Below are 21,547 nucleotides of genomic sequence, written 5' to 3'. Positions count from 1 at the left end.
CCGGGCAGCGTCTGACGTCACGCCGCCCAGGAGTGCAGCCAGCGCGAAGCCTGTAGCGCGCTGTGCAACTGAGACACGCCCCTTGAGGTCTCAGTTTAATAGGACACGCCCCCAATGTTTCTGCCAAGCTGCTAAGCATTTTTACATGCAAAGCAGCAGTTTAAATAGGTTTTTGGAAGTTTTTTGAAACTTTTGGTAACTTTTATAAACTTTTAAAAACGTTTACATTATTTTGAAGAATCTGAAGTAGTTTTAAACAGAATTAAAGCAATTTAAAGACTTTTAAAAGCCCTAAAAGAATTTTTTTAATTCCATTTATTTAGTTAGCAATGTCGTGGTCATACGTGTCTTCACACTGTTCCCTTTGGGGAACTGTATGAAGTGGTGGAAGGATTTATGGCCATGATTAACGCTCATTCCTTGACCGTAACCATCTTTGAACCAGCCATTAGGGCGGTTAGTCCTATGGTGGGAGGGTTTTACGGGCTCCCACAATCTATACAAGGAGGGGGGGCCACCCACACCCACGGACGCAAATATCCCACTGGATGTCAACCCAGAATTTAGAGCTGGAGCTCCGACTCCACTTGCCGGGACTGTCTGGAGCGGGGTTCGAAACCCTACCCTGATCTGGCCCAGCGGCGGGGATCCTACTGCTATGCCAAAGGCCCAATCCGATTAGCAACGTGAAATGGCTGGAATGAGCACAATTCACGGCATTAAAAGAACTCACAATTGAACTGATGATGACCTCAGCAATCTCCTCAAGGAGGTGGAGGCGCAGCGCCTGCTCATCATTGGTAATGAGAAGTCAAAGGCCCCGCAAAAAGGGCAGATGATAGCTTGGTCTTTCAAGTGGCAGCATAGGGCTCCAGTCACGGGGAGGGAAAAGGCGCAGGAAACGTATGGGTGTCACCTTTTGTGCGGAGTGGGCCTTTTGCATAGCAGTAAGCATCCCCGCCGCTGGGCCAGAAGGAGTAGGGTTTCGAACCCCACTCCAGACAGTCCCGGCAAGTGGAGTCGGAGCTCCAACTATAAATTCTGGGTGGACATCCAGCAGGATACTTGCGTCCATGGGTGTGGGTGGCCCCCCCCCCTCAGATGGGTTGTGGGAGCCCGTAAAACCCTCACGCCATAGGACTAACCACCCTAATGGCTGGTTCAAAGATGGTTACGGTCACGGAATGAGCGTTAATCACGGCCATAAATCCTTCCACCACTTCATACAGTTCCCGAAAGGGAACAGTGTGAGGATACGTATGACGATGACCTCTTGCGCAATGCACCTCCTTGGACCCTCAGTCGCAGATGCGAGGGGGCAAATCGTGCAATTGTTAAATTTTTCATTTTATTGACATGTAAAATGTTGGCCCAGTAATTCCCTTCCAAATGCGCGAGTACGGTCGGGGTACTTACGCGTCTGGCCGGAGGAAATGCCGGTTTTCAGCATGCACAGCGCATGCGGGGAAAACCGGCATTTCCTGTCCTCTGAACGAAGGGGTTCAGAGGCAGAACGCGTGCGCAGTAAAATTCGCCGCTTTCATTCATGCTTTCAGTGAGGTCAAGTCCTTACAACTTACACATGAAAAAAGCATGGGTACAGTTGCTCCAGAGGCTGCGGAGGAAGATATTTCTTATTGTGGAGCTTCTGAAAGTATGTATGTCTGTATATATTCCTTTGCGTGTTATGTATATATTCCTTTACTTATGTGTATGAATGTATTATTTAATTATGACTTTCAGAGAAAGTAACTTATTGGAAAATCATAATTAAAAACATACATTCATACACATAAGTAAAGGAATATAAAACATACATATATATATGTAAAGGAATATATGCGGACATACATACATAATTACTTATTACTGATGAAAAGTTTCTTTCTTAAAAGTGCTGGAAATGTTACATTACTCATTTTAGAACACTCATTTTCACATTCAATTCACACAGCCACAATTGCTCCTTCTACCTACCGTTCCGAAAACCCGTTAAAAAAAAAAAAAAATTTAAACTTTAAAACTTACTTAAAATTTCTTAAAATAACTTCCCTCCCTTTCCCAAACAAAAATATTGCCTTTCAGAAGCTCCACGATAAAATATATCTTCCTCCGCAGCCTTGGAACAACTTTACACATGCTTTTTTCAAGTGTAACTTGTAAGGACTTACCCTCACTGAATCCATGAATGAAATCGACGAAGTTCACTGCGCAAGCGCTGCCTGTGCAGTCGCACGCGCTGTGCCTATGAACCCCTTCGTTCCGAGGACTGGAAATGCCGGCGTTCCCCGCATGCGCTGTGCATGCTGAACGCCGGCATTTCCAACGGCCAGATGCGGGAGTACCCAGACCGTACTCACGCATTTGGTCACGAATTTCTGGCCCATTAATAATCACTATCCAAAAGAGCCACCAAATTTTGGAAACACCTAGAAATGAGCAACCCCCAATGCTATCATTACGAAGCCCTGAAATGCCAAGAGAGGACCATAAAGAAGAATACCCTCAGTCAACTAGTCCTGGGACTCAGTGAAGTAACTACTAACACTACTAACAATAACCAGCCCAGGACAGTGACAGCGTAACAGAAAGAATTCGACCCAACACAATCGTCGCTAAGCAAAAGGAAAAATATCTGTCATATTGGGCAGAAACAACAAAAACCCAAAGCAAACTCAATTGCTACTTGGCCCTAAACAGACAAAAGAACATGGCTGATTACCTGACCGTGGTAAAGGATAGCAAACTGAGAAAAACCTTGACAATGTACAGACTTAGTGAACATAGCCTGGCGATCGAAAAAGGTAGACACAGGCAGACCCGGCTACCGAGGACAGGATATGCTCTCACTGCAGTCAGGGAGTGGTGGAGACAGAGATGCACTTCCTCACAGCTTGTAGAAAATATCAGGGCATAAGGGAGAATTTCTACCCAAAATTCACAAAAATATGCCCGGAATTCAGAAATTTGAATGACGACCAAAAACTCCCATACCTACTAGGGGAAGAGAGAAATTGTGTAACACTAGCGGCACACTATGTTACAGCTTGCCATAAACAGAGGGACAACCACTAAATATAAGAAAAGAGTATATATAAATTATATGAAAGTATATTTATACACTCAGGGATATATCTGTTTATACACTGTATGGATAGATCTGTATTTTTGTGTACAAACATGAATGTTTTTCGATGCTTTGGCAACATAAGATGTAACTTGTCATGCCAATAAAGCGATTTGAATTGAATTGAATCGAGAGCGAGAGGGAGAGGGGGAAGGAGAGAGAGAGAGGGGGGGGGGAAAAAAGGAGAGAGCCGCTGCTCCTCCGGTCGATGTGTTGCGGGCCGACCCCTGATGAGCGCCCGATCCGCTGAGCCGGAGCCCCCGCCGCTGCTGCCCTGCTCGCTATCTCTTGGGCCGCGTGGTTCTCTGTTTTCCTGCGCAGCCAGCCAGAGAAAAGAAAAACAAAAGAGATGAAGAGAGATGCGACTAAGTGAACGATCTAATTTAAAGCAGCCTCTCCCTCGCTAAAAGGTGAGAGCCTGAGGGAGATTTTGCGGGTGAAGAAGGGCGGCCGCCATTTAATTTGCCACCCGGGGAAAGGCTTGGAAAATTGAGCCCGGCCACAGTGGCCGTGTGCGGCCTAGCACTTCAGGCCGCGACTCACCTCAGCTGAGCTCCCGCTCCCCAGTTTGAAGTATTAGGCCCCGCCCACAAACGCCATGAAACGCGCCCCCCCCCCCATGTCCCCGTAGGATTGGTCAACCATCACGTCACTCAATGCTAAAGAGCGGTAGGATTGGTCAACCGCTAATGAGCGGATTTTGTCCGTTTTTTGTATACTGTCTGAACAATTTTTGTCTGACCAAAAAGTAAATGCGCCTATGACACTCCCCTAATCATAAGCTTTCTTTTGATATAACATGTGTAGGTATGCTCTATAACTTTTAAGTTAAGCCCAGACAGACAGAGAGACACAGACAGACACCACGATCCTTTTATATATATAATATAAAATAAGATATATATATTAAAAAATGATCTAGACGAGGGAACTAGATGTAATATCTCCAAGTTTGCAGACAACACAAAGCTGGGTGGGCGTGTGTGCTGTGAGGAGGATGCAGAGAAACTCCAGTATGATTTGGACAGGTCGGGTGATTGGGCAGATGCATTATAACGTGGATAAATGCGAGGTTATCCACTTCGGTAGCAAAAACAGGAAGACAGATTATTATCTGAATGGCAATAAATTGGGAAAAGGGGAAGTACAACGAGACCTGGGTGTCCTTGTGCACCAGTCGCTGAACGTAAGCATGCAGGTGCAGCAGGCAGTTAAGGCGGCAAATGGTATGCTGGCCTTCATAGCGAGAGGATTCGAGTACAGGAGCAAGGATGTCTTGCTGCAGTTGTGCAGGGCCTTGGTGAGACCACACCTTGAGTATTGTGTGCAGTTTTGGTCACCTTATGTGAGGAAGGATGTTCTTGCCATGGAGTGCAGCGAAGATTCACCAGACTGATACCTGGGATGGCAAGAATGACATATGAGGAGAGATTGGGTCGATTAGGCTTATATTCGCTGGAGTTTAGAAGAATGAGAGGGGATCTCATTGAAACTTATAAAATTCTAACAGGACTAGACAGACTAGATGCAGGAAGGATGTTCCCTATGGCGGGAGAGTCCAGAACCAGGGGTCACAGTCTAAGGATAAGGGGTAAGCCATTTAGGACAGAGATGAGGAGGAATTTCTTCACCCAGAGAGTGGTGAACCTGTGGAATTCTCTACCACACAGGGCAGTCGAGGCCAATTCATTAAATATATTCAAGAAGGAGTTGGATATATTTCTTGAGGCTAAAGGGATCAAGGGATATGGGGAAAAAGCAGGGACAGGGTACTGAATTTGGAATGGCGGAGTGGGCTTGAGGGGCCGAATGGCCTACTCCTGCTCCTATCTTCTATGTTTCTATGCCCTCTTGAGCATCCCTGATTATAATCGTTCAACCTTTGGCGGCTGTGCTTTCTGTTGCCTAGGCCCTGAGCTCTGCAATTCCCTGCCTAAACCTGTCTGCCTCGCTACCTCTCTTTCCTCCTTTAAGACGCTACTTAAAACCTACCTCTTTGACCAAGCTTTTGGTCACCTGCCCCAAGTTATCCTTATGTAGATCAGTCTCAAATTTTTTTTGTCTTAAAATACTCCTGTGCAGTGCCTTGGGATGTTTTACTACGTTAAAGGCGCTATATAAATACAAGTTGTTGTTGTTGTGTGATAGAGAGATGTGCATTAGGCAGATTGCAATAGCTGGGGGCTTGACCTACCATTTTTAACATATGACTGATAGATAGGCAATTAAATAGCAGTCCAGAGGCAAAACATTCTAACATGCTGTGCTGTGCCTCTTAATGAAAGAATGTAGATTCATGCCTGCCATTCTTCGTAGTGATTTCACCAGATCAGTTAGTCCATTAGTAGGTACTGAGTGGAGACAAGGCATCTCCCCATAGGACAGACATGAAAAGAGGAACAACGTAACCAAAAAAGAGGATAATCAAATGAAAACACAGCTTGATCACAAACAAGTCACAAAAACACAAATCAGCGATAAGTTTAAATTTTATTGTTCACTTGGCATCATTTGTCCAACGGTAATTTACAGGACACGCTTTGAAGTGGACGGTGAAAAATTATTTCATTCAAACACCCATCATTCAAATGAATACTGAGCTGATTTAAAGAGGCACAATCACCACCAGGATACTTTTTTTTAAACTTAGTTGCACAGAATTTTTTTTTTCCCCCCAAGTTTTAATTGATTTTCTAAATATTATTGTTTTAACAGGTGTTGTGGATGACATCACTGGAGTGTACTCATTTGTAAGGGTTACCGAGTTTGATACTGTGAAACACAGAGGAGGGTCAATTTTTATTTTTCACCTTTAATCAGGTGGGCGGTGGCTAGGGTGTCCACTCCGCCTGTCCAATGCAGTCAGCAGGAGGCCCACTCATTTATCTTTTACTTTGAAAGATAGTCAGCAGGACTAATGATGCTTCTGGGCAGCTCGTCGATTGGAAGGGTGAGAAATCTAGTAGGTAAGCAGCCTGCAGTCCCTTAAAAGGATTCACATTTCAAAGACCATCAGTGGCTTTCTCTGCACAAGCAACTCAGTGCATTGGACTGCCTGCCAGGGAACTTCTACAGCAGTCGGAGTCTATCGAGGAATCTACTACTAACTTGTCTATGGTTCTCGTGCATGGCATTGATACGCTGCAGTCAGCCATGAATCATGTAGCTACCTCGGTGGATGCTGCAGCTGGGCCTTCCTTGCAGGAGTCTGTGGCACTAGTAGTAACATCTCTCAGGAATGTTCACACTGAGACCATGCGGGCTCTGTGGGGCATCATCTCCTCCACATTGGGCAGGATGAGACACTAAATGGATACAGGCTTCAATTGGTTTACATATCTCCTATAGTCTGGTCTCCCAAAGATCAGTGGGAGTACTGGGCCACAGTCTGGTAGCAGGGGCAGTCACGCAGTGGGATTAGAACATGTTGCCGTATCACACGATGACAGCACCTCAACCAATGCCCTCTCTGGTGCCAGACTGCAGCTGCAGCCGAGCCCCCTCGGTCCCAAGCTGTGTACAGAGTGTTCCTGTATTAGCTGGTGACCCTCCAATGTTAGTGACATGAATATCAATCTTCATGTTCGGGCAGATGCAGTTTCTTGAAGGGTGGAAAGACTGGGACAGATGTTGGATATGACTGCTAATGCAGTGCTTTTTCAACTGAAGCACTCTTCCATGAGCTACTGCCAAATAGCTCTGGCTGTAGGCATGTGTTCAGAGTTCTCTGCTTCCTTGCCTGCCACCAGGTCCTTTCCCTGTCCTGAGGGCTGTATTGCAGAAAGCCATCAGACCTGTCCAGGCAGGATTGCAGCTTGAGGACTCCAATGATCTGCTTGATGAGGGCTCCAGTTGACCAACAAATCTGAATGCAGCACAGTTCAACTGTCATGCTTGGGTTTGAGAGATAATTCATGAGCCAATTATACAGATCACAGCACTTGTTCCCAAGCAACCAGACTCACATTTGCTGTGCAGAGGCAAAGAATGGAAGGATAGAAGATTGGCACAATATAAAATCATGGTAGCTGCAAGGAAAATGGGCACAAACCTGTATGAGGCAGATGGCGATCACACCCCTGTGATTCATTGAGGCAATGGGGTCGTGTGAAGAAGCCAGCACAGTGATGTAGATACAGTCAGTAAGGCCCAAAACTTTGGAAAGCTGCAATCCGTGTGAATCCTGCTGTTTCTGATTGTTCATGCAGAAATTATGAAAACGTGTTTGCCATCAGTCACCTGCGTAATTCAAGAATGAACTGCAAACTGACTGGTGTTAGTGATATCCCCTGTGGCAGTCTAGAAGGAGCTGGAATCAAAAGTTCAGGGCTGCAGTGACATCAAAGCTGTGGCAGTTGGTTGCAGGTTTTGTTGCAGGAGGGGACAACTCTGATAAAACCTGTTGCTGCTCCGAGAAAAAGCCAGGCTATCCATTGTTCACTATTTTGTATTCTGCCCTGAAAAAAAAAATTAGGATAGTCTCTTGCTTGCAAAGAGGTCTATCTCTGGGTATCCGCGCAACTAGAACCGATGATCTAAGACCTCCGAGTGAAAGATACTTTTTAGTATACACAAAGTCAAGATTCAAGCTGCTGGCAAGCTCCCAAAGTGGAGATAAAAAGTATCATCCAACATTGGCATTGGTAGTCAACGTTAAAGACTTTAGTGCAAAAGATGAAAGGGCAAGTCTTTAAAACAGAAATGTGACCAATTGACATGTTCCCAGAAATGCCAAGTAAGTATATTTCTCTCAGTTTCAGCTTATTTATATTCCTGTAGAGTTCACAATCCTTTGTGTTATATCCGAGTGGTAAGGTCCAATAACTGATATAAGTGAGACTTCATGAACCCAAAACTTAACTTTTTAATTACACAGTTTAGGAGAGAACAGAGCTCTTACAGCTACAGGCATGCACTTCTATTTCTTACTACACGATGCAAAGAATGGAGGATCCTATGAGTCATTCCCATGATGCAATGTTACCTTAATACTAGTAAATCTAATCCCTTAGCATTTGTCTCCCTCTGGTGGATAACTTAAGCATTACATCTGAGACTACTATATCCCCCCCCCCCTCTTAAGTTACAATAATTCTTAACAACATTCTTAAAAAGTCCATAAGGAAACTCCTTTAACGATAGTCCATCCTTAACAAATCTAGCAGGTCGTGATCAATCTTTCTGGCGGCTTGTGAGACCTTGTTGAATGTCTCACAGTTAAGTCCCTGCTTGGTTGTGGTAGAGCCACCTGCTGCTCCTGAGCAGTACTCAGAGTACCTGACTCTGCTACGATGGTTTCCTCTTGATTAAGGGGTCCAGGTATAACTGTCTCTGTTCGTGGTGCTGGTACCACCAGTGCATTTGGATAACTGGGGACCAACTTGTCCTCCAACATTTCCTCTGGAACCTCCAGTTCGATTTCCCTTTGTCTGGTCAGTATCTTTGTCAGTTGACAACTTGTGAGCTCGTTTATCAGAACCCTGTTGTCCCAGAAATTTGACGGTTGGATTATTTTCAACTTCCCACAGTCCTTCGTTGAAACCCTTTCTTTTGTTGGGCTTCCCGTACTTCTCCTTGTTTTCTTCATATGGATAAATGTCTCGTGGACCCAAATAGGCGGTCTCATGAGTTCCAAAGAAGAAAATGGGATATTTATTTGTTGAAGATTTTACTGCTCCATCAGCAAAATCATCAATCCTGGCAGGCCAGTGAGGATAACCCTTCATCTTGGCGAAAATCAACTCCCCGGCTTTATACTCAGTCACATTTGTAGGAGCTGGTGCCTCCTGCAGTGCTTGTACCTGCTCCTTGATTGGATGGAGCCCGGTGGCATCCACTCTGTCTCCCAGGAACACGGCCTCATTCCCCAAGAAAGTACACTTACTCCTCTTGAGCCGTAACCCAGCCTTATCCAATCTTTGAAGTACCTCTCTCAGAGTGCTCAGATGCTCCTGGTCGGTTCTTCCCATCACCAGAATATCATCCAGATCGATTGAAACATGTGGAATCCCTTGCAGTACACCCTCAATTGTTCTCTGGAAGCTAGCTGGACTAGATGAGACACCAAATGGCAACCGGTTATAGGTAAACAAACCCTTGTGTGTATTTATGGTTACATACTTCTTGGATTCCTCATCTAGTGTAATCTGCAAGTATGCATGACTCATATCCAGCTTCGTGAATTTCTTCCCTCCAGCCAGGTTTGCAAAAAGATCCTCAGTTTTAGGAATAGGATACTGTCCTAGTTTAGACACCCTTTTACAGTCAATTTATAATCTCCACAGATTCTTACTGAATTGTCCAGTTTTAAAACAGGTACAATGGGAGCTGCCCATTCTGAACATTTTACAGGTTCCAGAATGTTCTCTCTCAAAAGACGGTCAAGCTCAGCCTCTACCTTCGGTTTCATGGCATAAGGCACAGGTCGTTGTTTAAAAAATCTTGGCAGTGCCTCCTTGTCTACATAAATCTCAGCTGGGGGGCCATTAAATGTTCCAAGTTCTTCCTTGAACACATTCTCATGTTCAATCAACACGTCTTGCAAAGACAATTGTTTGCCTCCCTCTAGTTGATTTATTGCTCCCCAATCTAATTTAAGTTCTCGTATCCAGCCCCGACCTAACAAGTTTGGTCCAGAACCCGATACTACAACTACAGGTAGTTGTTCCACGGTGTCCCTGTGTTTCACAGTTACAATAGCTGTACCCAATGTTACCACTCGTTCACCGGTATAGGTTTTAAGCTTCATAGAGCAAGACTTTAACTCTGGAACTTTTGCACGGTTCCACAATTTTGAATATTCCTCCCTGTTCATTATGGTAACGCCACATCCAGTATCCACCTCAAAGTTCACCTTAGTGTCATTTACTATCAGTTGCAAAGTGATAGGATCCACTTTAGGAATGTCCTCTACCATACTATGCATTATGAACACGTCGTCCTCTTTCTCAGCTTCTCCACTGATGTGATGTGCTCCCTGTTTTTTCCCTTCTCTTACCAGGTTTTGCTTTTCTCCCCCTTTAGGTTTGTATTCCTTTTCAGGGGCTTTTGCCCTGCATGCACATTTTATATGTCCTTTTTTCCCACACTTGTGGCACTTTTCCTCCAGAAACCTGCATTCCCTTGCCAGGTGATCTCCATTGCATCTATAACATGCTTTTATATGCTCACGTTGTGGCTTCTGACTCATATTTAACTTGTGCACAACCATTTGACCTGCAACTTGCTTCGTAGTAGACCAGCCTGAACCTTGTATTTCTTGTACATCACGGTTAGCTGTCTCTATTAATTGAGCAAGTTCCAACGCTTTTTCATACGTAAGCCCAGTCTCGGACAATAATCTCCTCTGCATTCGAGCATCCATTATCCCGCAAACCAGCCTATCTCTCAGCATGTCTTTCAAACTGTTCCCGTAATTGCAATCATGTGTCAGTTTTCTCAACACCGCAACATAATCCAATAAAGACTCTCCCGGGTTCCTGTTCCGTGAATTAAATTTGAAACGCTGTACAATCTCACTCGGTCTGGAATTGAAATGGTCCTTCAGCAAGGCCACTAAGTTAGCAAATGTAATGTCTCCAGGCTTCTCAGGACTGCATGAGTTTCTCAGTAAACTATACGTCTGACTTCCCACGGAAGTGAGCAAAATAGCTCTCCTTTTCCCGACATCAACTATATCATTTGCCACAAAGAAATGCTCCAGTAACTCTCAGTATTCGCACCAGAGTTGTGTCTGAACATCAAAAGCAGAGAGCTGTCCTACCATAGCAGCCATGATTTCTTGATTCAGTGCTTTTCTTTTATTTTCCCTTCTTCAAGATGAGATCTGTTTATTCTCGTCGCCAAATGTGATATCCGAGTGGTAAGGTCCAATAACTGATATAAGTGAGACTTCATGAACCCAAAACTTAACTTTTTAATTACACAGTTTAGGAGAGAACAGAGCTCTTACAGCTACAGGCATGCACTTCTATTTCTTACTACACGATGCAAAGAATGGAGGATCCTATGAGTCATTCCCATGATGCAATGTTATCTTAACACGAGTAAATCTAATCCCTTAGCATTTGTCTCCCTCTGGTGAATAACTTAAGCATTACATCCGAGATTACTATACTTTGGTTCAATTATTCATTGTAAGATTTGTTTTGCTATTGCTTTCTGGTAAATATGAAAGCACAAAGGTTACTTTTCATGGATAAGTGGTCGTGAAGTAGCAAGACTAATCCGAGAGCAATTTAGAATCAAGTGGGCAATGAATGTTCGGTCCTGAAAAGGCCCTAGCAGATTGCACCAAAAAATCCTGTGCTTGGCAATAGTACAAACTGAATCCTGGGAATTGATTAAGGGGTAAGCCATTTAGGACTGAGATGAGGAGGAATTTCTTCACCCAGAGAGTGGTGAACCTGTGGAATTCTCTACCACAGAAGGCAGTGGAGGCCAATTCATTAAATATATTCAAGAAGGAGTTGGATATATTTCTTAAGGCTAAAGGGATCAAGGGATATGGGGAGAAGGCAGGGACAGGGTGCTGAGTTTGGACGATCAGCCATGATCTCATTGAATGGCAGAGCAGGCTCGAGGGGCCGAATGGCCTACTCCTGCTCCTATCTTCTATGTTTCTATAATCCAGATAAGCGAATCCTTCAAATTTGGACAGATATGCAAAGTCTTGAAATTTCCTGGAACTTTTCAGCATTACTACAGCAGACCACCCTTTTATTACGAGGAAATTCACACGTGGCTAATTTACACGGGTTTTACACTAATATCGCTATCTACTAATTTCCATAATCGTCTGCGCCACTCCAAGATACATCCATCAAAATCCTCTATCGCTCATTTGCGTAGCTCCGACCTCACTCAACTTTCCTGCATTTATGCCAGTAACGCACTGCCGTAGATTTACACCCAAAAATTTAGGTGCAGCATGGTCCAAAGTCACCTCATAGTGGGGCAACAGATTTCTGGGATTTGATGCAAATTTCTTAATTCATGTTTTGAATTTTCCTTAGCAAGGCTGCCTCTATACTTCTTTTGAAATCATTCTTGGGATGTGGGTGTTGCTGGCAATAAGAACATAAGAAATAGGAGCAGGAGTAGGCCAATCGGCCCCTCGAGCCTGCTCCGCCATTCAATAAGATCATGGCTGATCTGATCCTAACCGCCAATCTACTATCTCAGAACCATCTCCTGAATCTAACAGAATTAGACACACGAAATAGGAGCAGGATCAGGCTACACGGCCCCTGGGCCCGCTCCGCTACCCACAGGGCCATGACCGATCCGAACCTAGACTCATGTCCAAATTCCTGCCCGCTCCCCGTAACCCTTAATTCCCTTCACTTCTAGGAAACTGTCTATTTCTGTTTTAAATTTATGTAATGATGTAGCTTCTGCAGCTTTTTGGGGCAGCATATTCCATGGACCTACCACCCTCTGAGTGAAGTAGTTCCTCCTCATCTCAGTTTTGAAAGAGCAGCCCCTTATTCTAAGACTATGCCCCCTAGTTCTAGTTTCACCCATCATCGGGAACATCCTCCCCGCAGCCACCCGATCCAACCCCTTCACAATCTTATATGTTTCAATAAGATTGCCTCTCATTCTTCTGAACTCCAATGAGTAGAGTCCCAATCTACTCAACCTCTCCTCATATGTCCATCCCCTCATCCCCGGTATTAACCGAGTGAACCTTCTTTGTACTGACTCGAGAGCAAGTATGTCTTTTCTTAAGTATGGACACCAAAACTGTATGCAGTATTCCAGGTGCGGTCTCACCAATACCTTGTACAACTGAAGCAATACCTCCCTATTTTTATATTCTATCCCCCTAGCAATGAAAGCCAACATTCCATTGACCTTCTTAATCACTTGCTGCACCTGTATACTAACCTTTTGAGTTTCGTGCACCAGGACCCCCGGATCCCTTCGTACTTCAGTACTTTCCAGTTTCTTGCCATTAAGATAACTTGCTCTACGATTTTTCCTGCCAAAGTGCATAACCTCACACTTTCCAGTATTGTATTCCATCTGCCAAATCTCTGCCCACTTACTTAGCCTGTCTATGTCCCCTTGCAGGTTTTTTATGTCCTCCTCACTCACTACTTTCCCCCCCATCTTAGTATCATCTGCAAACTTTGATATGTTACACTCGGTCCCCTCCTCCAAATCGTTAATATAGATTGTAAAGAGTTGGGGACCCAGCACTGACCCCTGCGGAACACCACTAGTTACTGATTGCCAGTCTGAGAATGAACCATTTATCCCAACTCTCTGCCTTCTGTTAGATAGCCAATCCTCTATCCATGCCAGAATATTACCCCCAATCCCGTGATTTTTTATCTTAAGCAATAATCTTTTGCGTGGCACCTTGTCAAATGCCTTTTGGAAGTCTAAATACACTACGTCCACTGGTTCCCCTTTACCCACCCTATATGTTACTTCCTCAAAGAACTCCAGCAAATTTGTCAAACATGACTTCCCCTTCATAAAACCATGCTGACTTTGTCCTATTAAATTATGATTATCCAAATGTCCTGTTACTGTCTCCTTAATAATGGACTCCAAAATTTTACCTACCACAGATGTTAGGCTAACCGGTCTATAGTTTCCAGCCTTCTGTCTACTGCCCTTTTTAAATAAGGGTGTTACATTAGCAGTTTTCCAGTCTGCCGGGACCTTTGCCGAGTCCAGAGAGTTTTGGAAAATTATTACCAATGCATCCACAATCCCTACCGCCACTTCCCTCAAGACCCTAGGATGTAAGCCATCAGGTCCAGGTGATTTATCCGCCTTGAGTCCCATTATTTTACCGAGTACCACTTCCTTAGTGATTTTGATTGTGTTTAGCTCCCCCCCCCCGCCCCTATAGCCCCGTTTGTCCAGTGTTGGGATATTCTTAGTGTCCTCTACTGTAAAGACTGATGTAAAATATTCATTCAGTGTTTTTGCCATCTCCATATTTCCCACCATTAATTTCCCAGTCTCATCCTCTAAGGGACCAACATTTACTTTAGCCACCCTTTTTCTTTTTATATAACTATAAAAACTCTTACTATCTGTCTTTATATTTTTTGCTAATTTACTTTCATAATCTATCTTCCCTTTCTTAATCAATCTTTTTGTTATTTTTTGCTGTCTTTTAAAGTTTTCCCAATCCTCTATCCTCCCACTAGATTTGGCTACCTTATATGCCCTTGTTTTTAGTCGAATACTATCCTTAATTTCTTTACTTAGCCACGGATGGCTGTCTTTTCTTTTACACCCTTTTCTTCTCAGTGGAATATATATTTTTTGGAAGTTGTAAAATAACTCCTTAAATGTACACCACTGATCATGTATCGTCTTACCCTTTAATCTATTTTCCCAATCCACTCTACTCAATTCCGCTCTCATACCTTCATAGTCTCCTTTATTCAAGCTTAGCACGCTTGTTTGAGATCCAACCTTCTCACCCTCTAATTGAATATGGAATTCAACCATGTTATGGTCACTCATTCCAAGGGAATCCTTTACTAGGACATTTTTAATTAATCCTGTCTCGTTACACAGGACCAGATCTAAGGTTGCTTGCCCCCTGGTCGGTTCAGTTACATACTGCTCAAGAAACCCATCCCTAATACACTCAATGAACTCATCCTCAAGGCAGCCCTGCCCAATTTGATTTGTCCAATTAATATGATAGTTAAAATCCCCCATAATTATAGATGTTCCCTTATTACAAGCCTCAACTATTTCCTGATTGATACTCCGTCCAACAGAGTTGCAACTGTTTGGAGGCCTATAGACTACGCCCACTAGTGTTTTTTTCCCCTTATTATTCCTTATCTCCACCCAAACTGTTTCATTATCCTGATCTTTTGACCCAATATCATTTCTCTGTATTAGTGATTCCTTCCTTTATTAACATAGCCACCCCACCTCCCCTTCCTTCTAGGCATTTATTGACAATCCCTAGTTGCCCTCGAGAAAGGGGTTAGAAGGCATTCTTCTTGAATCTTCGCATTCCATGTGTGAAGGTACTCCCACAATGCAATTAGGTCGTTTTCCAGGATTTTGACCCAGCGACAATGAAGTAACGCCAACATATGTCCATTCAAGATGGTGTGTGACTGATAGGGAACTTGGAGGCGATGATGTTCCCATGCACCTGCTGCCCTTGTCTTTCTAGGTGGTGGAGGTGGTGGTAGTGCCAAAGAAACCTTGGCAAGTTGCTGTGCATCCTGCAGATGGTAAACACTGCAAGGTACGCCAATGGTGGTGGAAGCAAATGTTTAAGTCTACAGATGGGGTGCCGAACAAGTGGGCTGTTTTGTCCTGAATAGAGTCGAGCTTCTTGACAAAAGTGCTGTCACTCTCAGTACACCTGTAATTTTTCAGACTGCCCCTGCATCAGTGGGACTAAGATGCTGCAATATTCCAGAGTGTAGGCAAATGAGCTCCACAAGGAAATTTTGGCCTAAGTTCCCATCAGCAAGATTGGCGCAGAAACCATCAAAAATTTAGGCATAAGTTGTATCAAGGAAATGTTGGGCCAGAGTGAAGGAGGCCGTGACAAGGATTTTATTAAGTACAGAGTTTAAATGCACATATTCAGCATTGCCATTTTCGATGTCAAGGAAATGTTGACCAGCAAAGTTCATTGCTATTAACCAGTCTACTGGAGATATCACCTGGGTTATGAAAGGGAAACTACAATGTTCCAGCTTTTTTTTCTTCCCAAGAAGCCTGTTCATCACTCACAGGTTAAGGATTGAGCAATAACACTGGCATTTTGGACATGCAAAAGTACTGAGTAAAACCTCCCACCTGAAAGTACTCCCTCTAATGTATGACCATGTGTCAATCTTAGTCAACAGAACAGTTCTCAGTTCAGAACACTGCAGCTGGCATAAGCACACTTCATCAAACCAAACTTGAAAACAACTCAAGACTGCAAGCATATTTGACATCTCCAATGCATGGTGCTAAAGAACTAGGTGCAAATAACTGAAGACATGTTGCTGACAACGACAATTTATGCCTATGAGTGGACTTCTGTATTTGAAGGGACTGACCTAATTCTCAGTTAAGCATCCAGTTGGCATGGGTCCCAGAAACACTGGATATGAAGTCCATTGAAGAGAATCTAGTGGCCTTTTCAGGGATTGAGATTGGCTGATGAGTGTGGTATATTTAAACCATAGATGGTTGATACGAGAAGGCTTTAAATTTGCTTTTCCTTTTTCAGTACGTAACTAATGCTTTAGCCTGAAGCACTGCCCACATTTGCAAATTCTGGGCAAGGAGCAATGAGCCACAACATACTTCATTAGATGCATTTCCAGGACTTTGAAAATAAGATTTGGGGCACTGATCACTCTGACCACAGATCAGAGTGCAGCCTTTGTAAAGTGTTACGGTCTATTGCGTGCTCAATTATATAGCTACATGCAGGACTCAAACCCCCAACTGTTGCAGTACTGTGATCACAATTTGCAATTGTAGTTGACAAAATAAAAGCCCTGGGAAAAACATGTCAAATCAGAATTCCACCATCAATTTTGACTTAGAAGTAGGGCAATAGTATGCAAGAGCTCCCAAATCTGAAAGGAAATGCCATTAAGAGTCTAACTGGTCAATACATGACAACAGGAGAAATAAACAGTGATAATAAGTACAATAACCACCATGTCAGCAAAGGAACGTGCACAGAAACTGTGTTGCTTGTGTGCGGGTCTTATTTGAAGTGATTCTGTTCCATAAGTAGGAACAAGAGTAGGCCATTCAATCCTTCGAGCCTGCTCCGCCATTCAATAAGATCATGGCAGATCTTCTACCTCATCTCCACTTTCCTGCACTATCCCCATATTCCTTAATATTCAAAAATCTATTGATTTCTGTCTTGAATATACTCAACGACTGAACCTCCACCACCCTCTGACGTAGAGAATTCCAAAGATTCACCACCCTCCGAGTGAAGAAATTTCTCATCTCAGTCCTAAATGGCCGACCCCTTATTCTAAGGCTGTGACCCCTGGTTCTAGACTCCCCAGCCAGGTGAAACATCCTCCCTGCATCTACCCTGTCAAGTCCCGTAAGAATTTTGTATGTTTCAATGAGATCACCTCTCATTCATCTAAACTCTAGAGAATATAGGCCTAGTCTACTCAATCTCTCCTCATAGGACAATCCTTCCATCCCAGGAACCAGTCTGGTGAACCTTTGTTGCCCTCTATGGCAAGTATATCCTTCCTTAGGTAAAGAGACCAAAGCTGTACACAATATTTCAGGTCTGGTCTCACCAGGGCCCTATATAATTGCAGCAAGACGTCTGTACTCTTATATACTCAAATTCTTGTAATAAAGGCCAACATACCATTTACTTTCCTAATTGCTTGCTGTACCTGCATGTTAACATTCAGTGATCCGTGTACAAGAACATCCAGGTCCCTCGGAACATCAACATTTCCCAATCTCTCACCATTTAAAAAATACTCTTTTCTATTTTTCCTACCAAATTGGATAACTTCACATTTCTCCACATTATATTCCATTTGCCATGTTCTTGCCCACTCACTTAGCCTGTCTATATCCCCTTGAAGCCGCATTGCATCCTCCTCACAACTTACATTCCCACCCAGCTTTGTATCATCAGCAAACTTGGATATATTACATTTGGTCCCTTCATCCAAATCATCAATGCTGAGGCCTAAGCACTGATCCTTGCGGTACCCCACTAGTTACAGCCTGCCAACCCGAAATGGCCCGTTTATTCCTACTCTCTGTTTTCTGTCCGTCCACCAATCCTCAATCCATGCTAGTATACCTCCAATCCCATGAGCCCTAATTTTGTTTAATAACCTCGTGTGGCACCTTATCGAATGCCTTCTGAAAATCCAAATACACCACATCCACTGGTTTCCCCCTTATCTATTCTACTACTGTAGTTACAACCTCATAAAACGAACAGATTTCTTAAACATGATTTCCCTTTCCTAAATCCATGTCGACTCTGCCCAATCCAATTATTATTTTCTCAGTGCCCAGTTACAGCGCCCTTAATAATAGATTCTAGTATTTTCCCTACCACTGATGTCAAGCTGTAGTTTCTGTTAGGTCCGTGTATCTTAATGTTGTGTCCTTCAATAATCAGACAACAGACTGCAGGGAACGATTCAACAGGTGTTTACTCAACGTGGTTCAAACTGCAACTGAAACAACAGATTACTACTCAGCGTTATATACAGGTGTGGTCACTGCCGGTACTACAGTATACATGAGCTGTAGAAAGTAGTTCCCCCCCTTAATAAAGGTACATACATTACAGTATCCAGTTTTCTCTCTCCCTCCTTTCTTAAATAGTGGGGTTACATTTGCTACCTTCCAATCCGCGGGAACCGTTCTAGAAGCTATGGAATTTTGGAAAATGACAACCAATGCATCCACTATCTCTATAGCCACCTCTTTCAAAACCCTAGGATGTAGGCCATCAGGTCCAGGGGATTTATCGGCTTTCAGTCTCATTAATTTCTCCAGTAATATTTTTTTTTTTTTTTTTTACTAATACTAATTTCTTTCAGTTCCTCATTCTCGCTGGACCTTTAGTTCGACACTATTTCCGGGAAGCTTTTTGCGTTTTTCTCTGCCATTTCCTTATTCCTCAATATAATTTCTTCTGTCTCAGCCTGTGAGGGACCCACATTTACTTTGCTAATCTTTTCTTTTTTACATACCTATAGAAGCTTTTACAGTCTGTTTTTATGTCTCTCACTAGTTTACTCTCATATTCTATTTTCCCTTTATCAATTTCTTGATCCTCCTTTGCTGAATTCTAAAATCCTCCCAATCCTCAGGCTTACTACTCTTTTTGGCAACATTATAAGCCCCTTCCTTTAATCTAATACTATCTTTAACTTCTCTTGTTAGCCACGGTTGGACTTTTCCTGTGGCGTTTTTGTGCCTTAAAGGAATGTATATTTGTTGTAAATGGTGTATTAGTTCTTTAAATGCTAGCCATTGCTTCTCTACCATCATACCTTTTAATGTAGTTCCCCAATCTATCTTAGCCAACTCGTTCTTCATACCTATGTAGTTTCAGATTTAATTAAATCACTTTCAAACTCAATATAAAATTCTATCATATTATGGTCATTCTTCCCTAAAGGCCCCTTTACTACAAGGTTATTAATTAATCCTTTCTTGTTGCACAATACTAGATCTAAAATAACCGGTTCCCTGGTTGGTTCCTCAACATACTGATCTAGAAAACTATCTTGCATACATTCCATGAATTCGTCCTCCACATTATTACTGCAAATTTGGCTTGCCCAATCTATATGTAGATTGAAGTCCCCCATGATTACGGTATTACCCTCGTTACATGCACCTCGAATTTCCTGATTTATACTCTGCCCTACATTACAACTGCTGTTTGGGGGCCTATAAACAACTCCCACCAATGTTTTCTGCCCCTTGCTGTTTTTTTTTAAGCTCCATCCAAACCGATTGTATTCCTTGATTTTCGGAGCCAAGCTCCTTTCTCTCTACTGTCTTTATCCCATCGTTTATTATCCGGGTTACCCCTCCTCCTTTTCCATTTTGCCTATCTCGTCTAAAAGTTAAGTATCGTGGAATATTTAGTTCCCAACCTTGGCCACTTTGCAACCACGTCTCCGTAATGGCTACTAGATCAAACCTATTCATTTCTATCTGCGCTATTAATTTATCTATTTTGTTGTGAATGCTTCACGCATTCAGATATAGTGCCTTTAGCTTCGACTTATTTCTATTTTTCCCTGATGTCACCTTAGTCACTGATGCCTTATTACCTTTGTTACTTTCTCTGCCCCTTCCTGACCCACTCTGCTTATTTTTACCCAAAACTCTACTCTGCTCTACAGCCTTGACATTTCTCTCACTGCTTTATTCACCTTTATTCAGATCGAGGTTTCGGTCAGGGAAATTAAGTCTAGTGTCATATCAAATACTCATAGTAAATAAAGTTGCATTAAAAAAGCTAAACTGACATCATAAATAGTCAGCAATATATTGTACGTGATTTATATAACATTTACATTAACCAAGGTACAGTATTCATCTCTAAAACTCTGACTGCATTGGATTTTCAGATTATACCTGTAAGTTTTATAGATAATCCTTTCAATAAAGTTTAATTTTATGTTCTGATGTCAGACATTGTAACTTTGACCAAAATATTTATAGAATTAGTAAAAGTAGTTGTGTTCACTTGCTTTCAGCAATCTGATCAAAAGGTAAACTATATGTTTTAAAATATATTATCCTTTTTCCCTTTTATGAACTGGCCAATACATTCCCAAAATTTTATTGTATGGTTACATTATAAGAGTAGTAAATTACAGCAAGAAAAGTCCAGAGTCACCTTAGATCAATGGGATACAGCGGAGTTATAAAATTAATGAAACAGTCGCAGAAACGCTTTGGGGGATTAAAACTATAACTAAATTAAAGCTAATCTGAATACGCTTCCATTTACAAGCAGGAACCTGTTTGAGCTTCTAATCCTAAATGAAGATGTAGTGAATTCTTTTCAGTATTTGTTACAATAGAATAAAATATATTGAAGAGAACTGTGATATAATGAAAATGACAGGCTGGAGAGACAACCTTTCTTCAGATCATAAGAAATCTCTAGATTATTTATTTTTATATGGTTATATGTAGCTATGCCCATATTTTAACTATTTTAAAATTCTTTCACTACTTTCTCAATTTTCTTTTGCTGGGGCATGGGGGACAATGAGCATATCCACACGCGCCTGTCTGATGGACTTAGATATTCAAAAGAAAATGTCTGCTTAAATAGATTGCTCAAAGTCAGCCTTGTATCAGGGCAAATAGTTTGATTGACTCCTCAGGCAGATATGTGAGCTGACTACTGCGAGAAAAAGTCAGATTCATCATCTACGATGGCGGTCACCAGGTGGAAGGCGTAATTGAACTTATTTTCCAGCTTATTGACAAGAGGATTAGGGACTTCTTCCAAAAATACTTGCTTCATGATGGGAGACTCTTCGGTTCGAAAGGCAAGAGTAATCTGCCAAATTAGGTATTTGCAACAGCCTCAGTTCATTTCGAAACTGCATGCATGAACAACAAACAAGAAATGATTCTGTGGAATTACTTTTTCACCATGGACACAGTCCTAAAAGTTAGAGAACTGCTAATCTTTTCAACTTTTATTATTTTAGAACAAATACTTTTAATTAGAGAAATACAGTACTTAATTCTTCTGGATTTGCTCTTGCTTATGGATGACTTTGCTTTCCATTAAACACAAACCAATAGCTTTAATCTGAACCAACAATCGATCAGCATGGTGCTTACCACCATTCGGAGAGATCAGTGTAGTGGAAACCTACACACACTATTTCCAGTGCATACCTGAATGGTAAAAGAGTT

At 42.5% G+C, this 21,547-nt stretch overlaps 1 protein-coding gene across 7 annotated transcripts in view; it reads right to left on the bottom strand.

Annotated features, from left to right (window-relative positions):
* banp (BTG3 associated nuclear protein) overlaps positions 1-21,547 on the bottom strand; it is a 354,489-nt gene that overhangs the window by 310,027 nt on the left and 22,915 nt on the right. The window contains exon 2 of one of the 7 annotated variants that reach the window (XM_085991605.1): positions 7,179-7,584. The exons of the other annotated variants lie outside the window; for them this stretch is intronic. The gene's annotated coding sequence lies outside the window, so the exon portion shown is untranslated. The remainder of the gene's footprint in view (positions 1-7,178; positions 7,585-21,547) is intronic. 7 annotated transcript variants of the gene reach the window in all.

The sequence above is a fragment of the Somniosus microcephalus genome, chromosome 6 (genome assembly GCF_052327205.1).
Source record: "Somniosus microcephalus isolate GS21.2 chromosome 6, FLI_Smic_1.0, whole genome shotgun sequence".
NCBI lineage: Eukaryota > Metazoa > Chordata > Chondrichthyes > Squaliformes > Somniosidae > Somniosus > Somniosus microcephalus.
The sequence above is the reverse complement of the archived record's forward strand: the minus strand, read 5'-3'. Positions and strand labels throughout refer to the sequence as shown.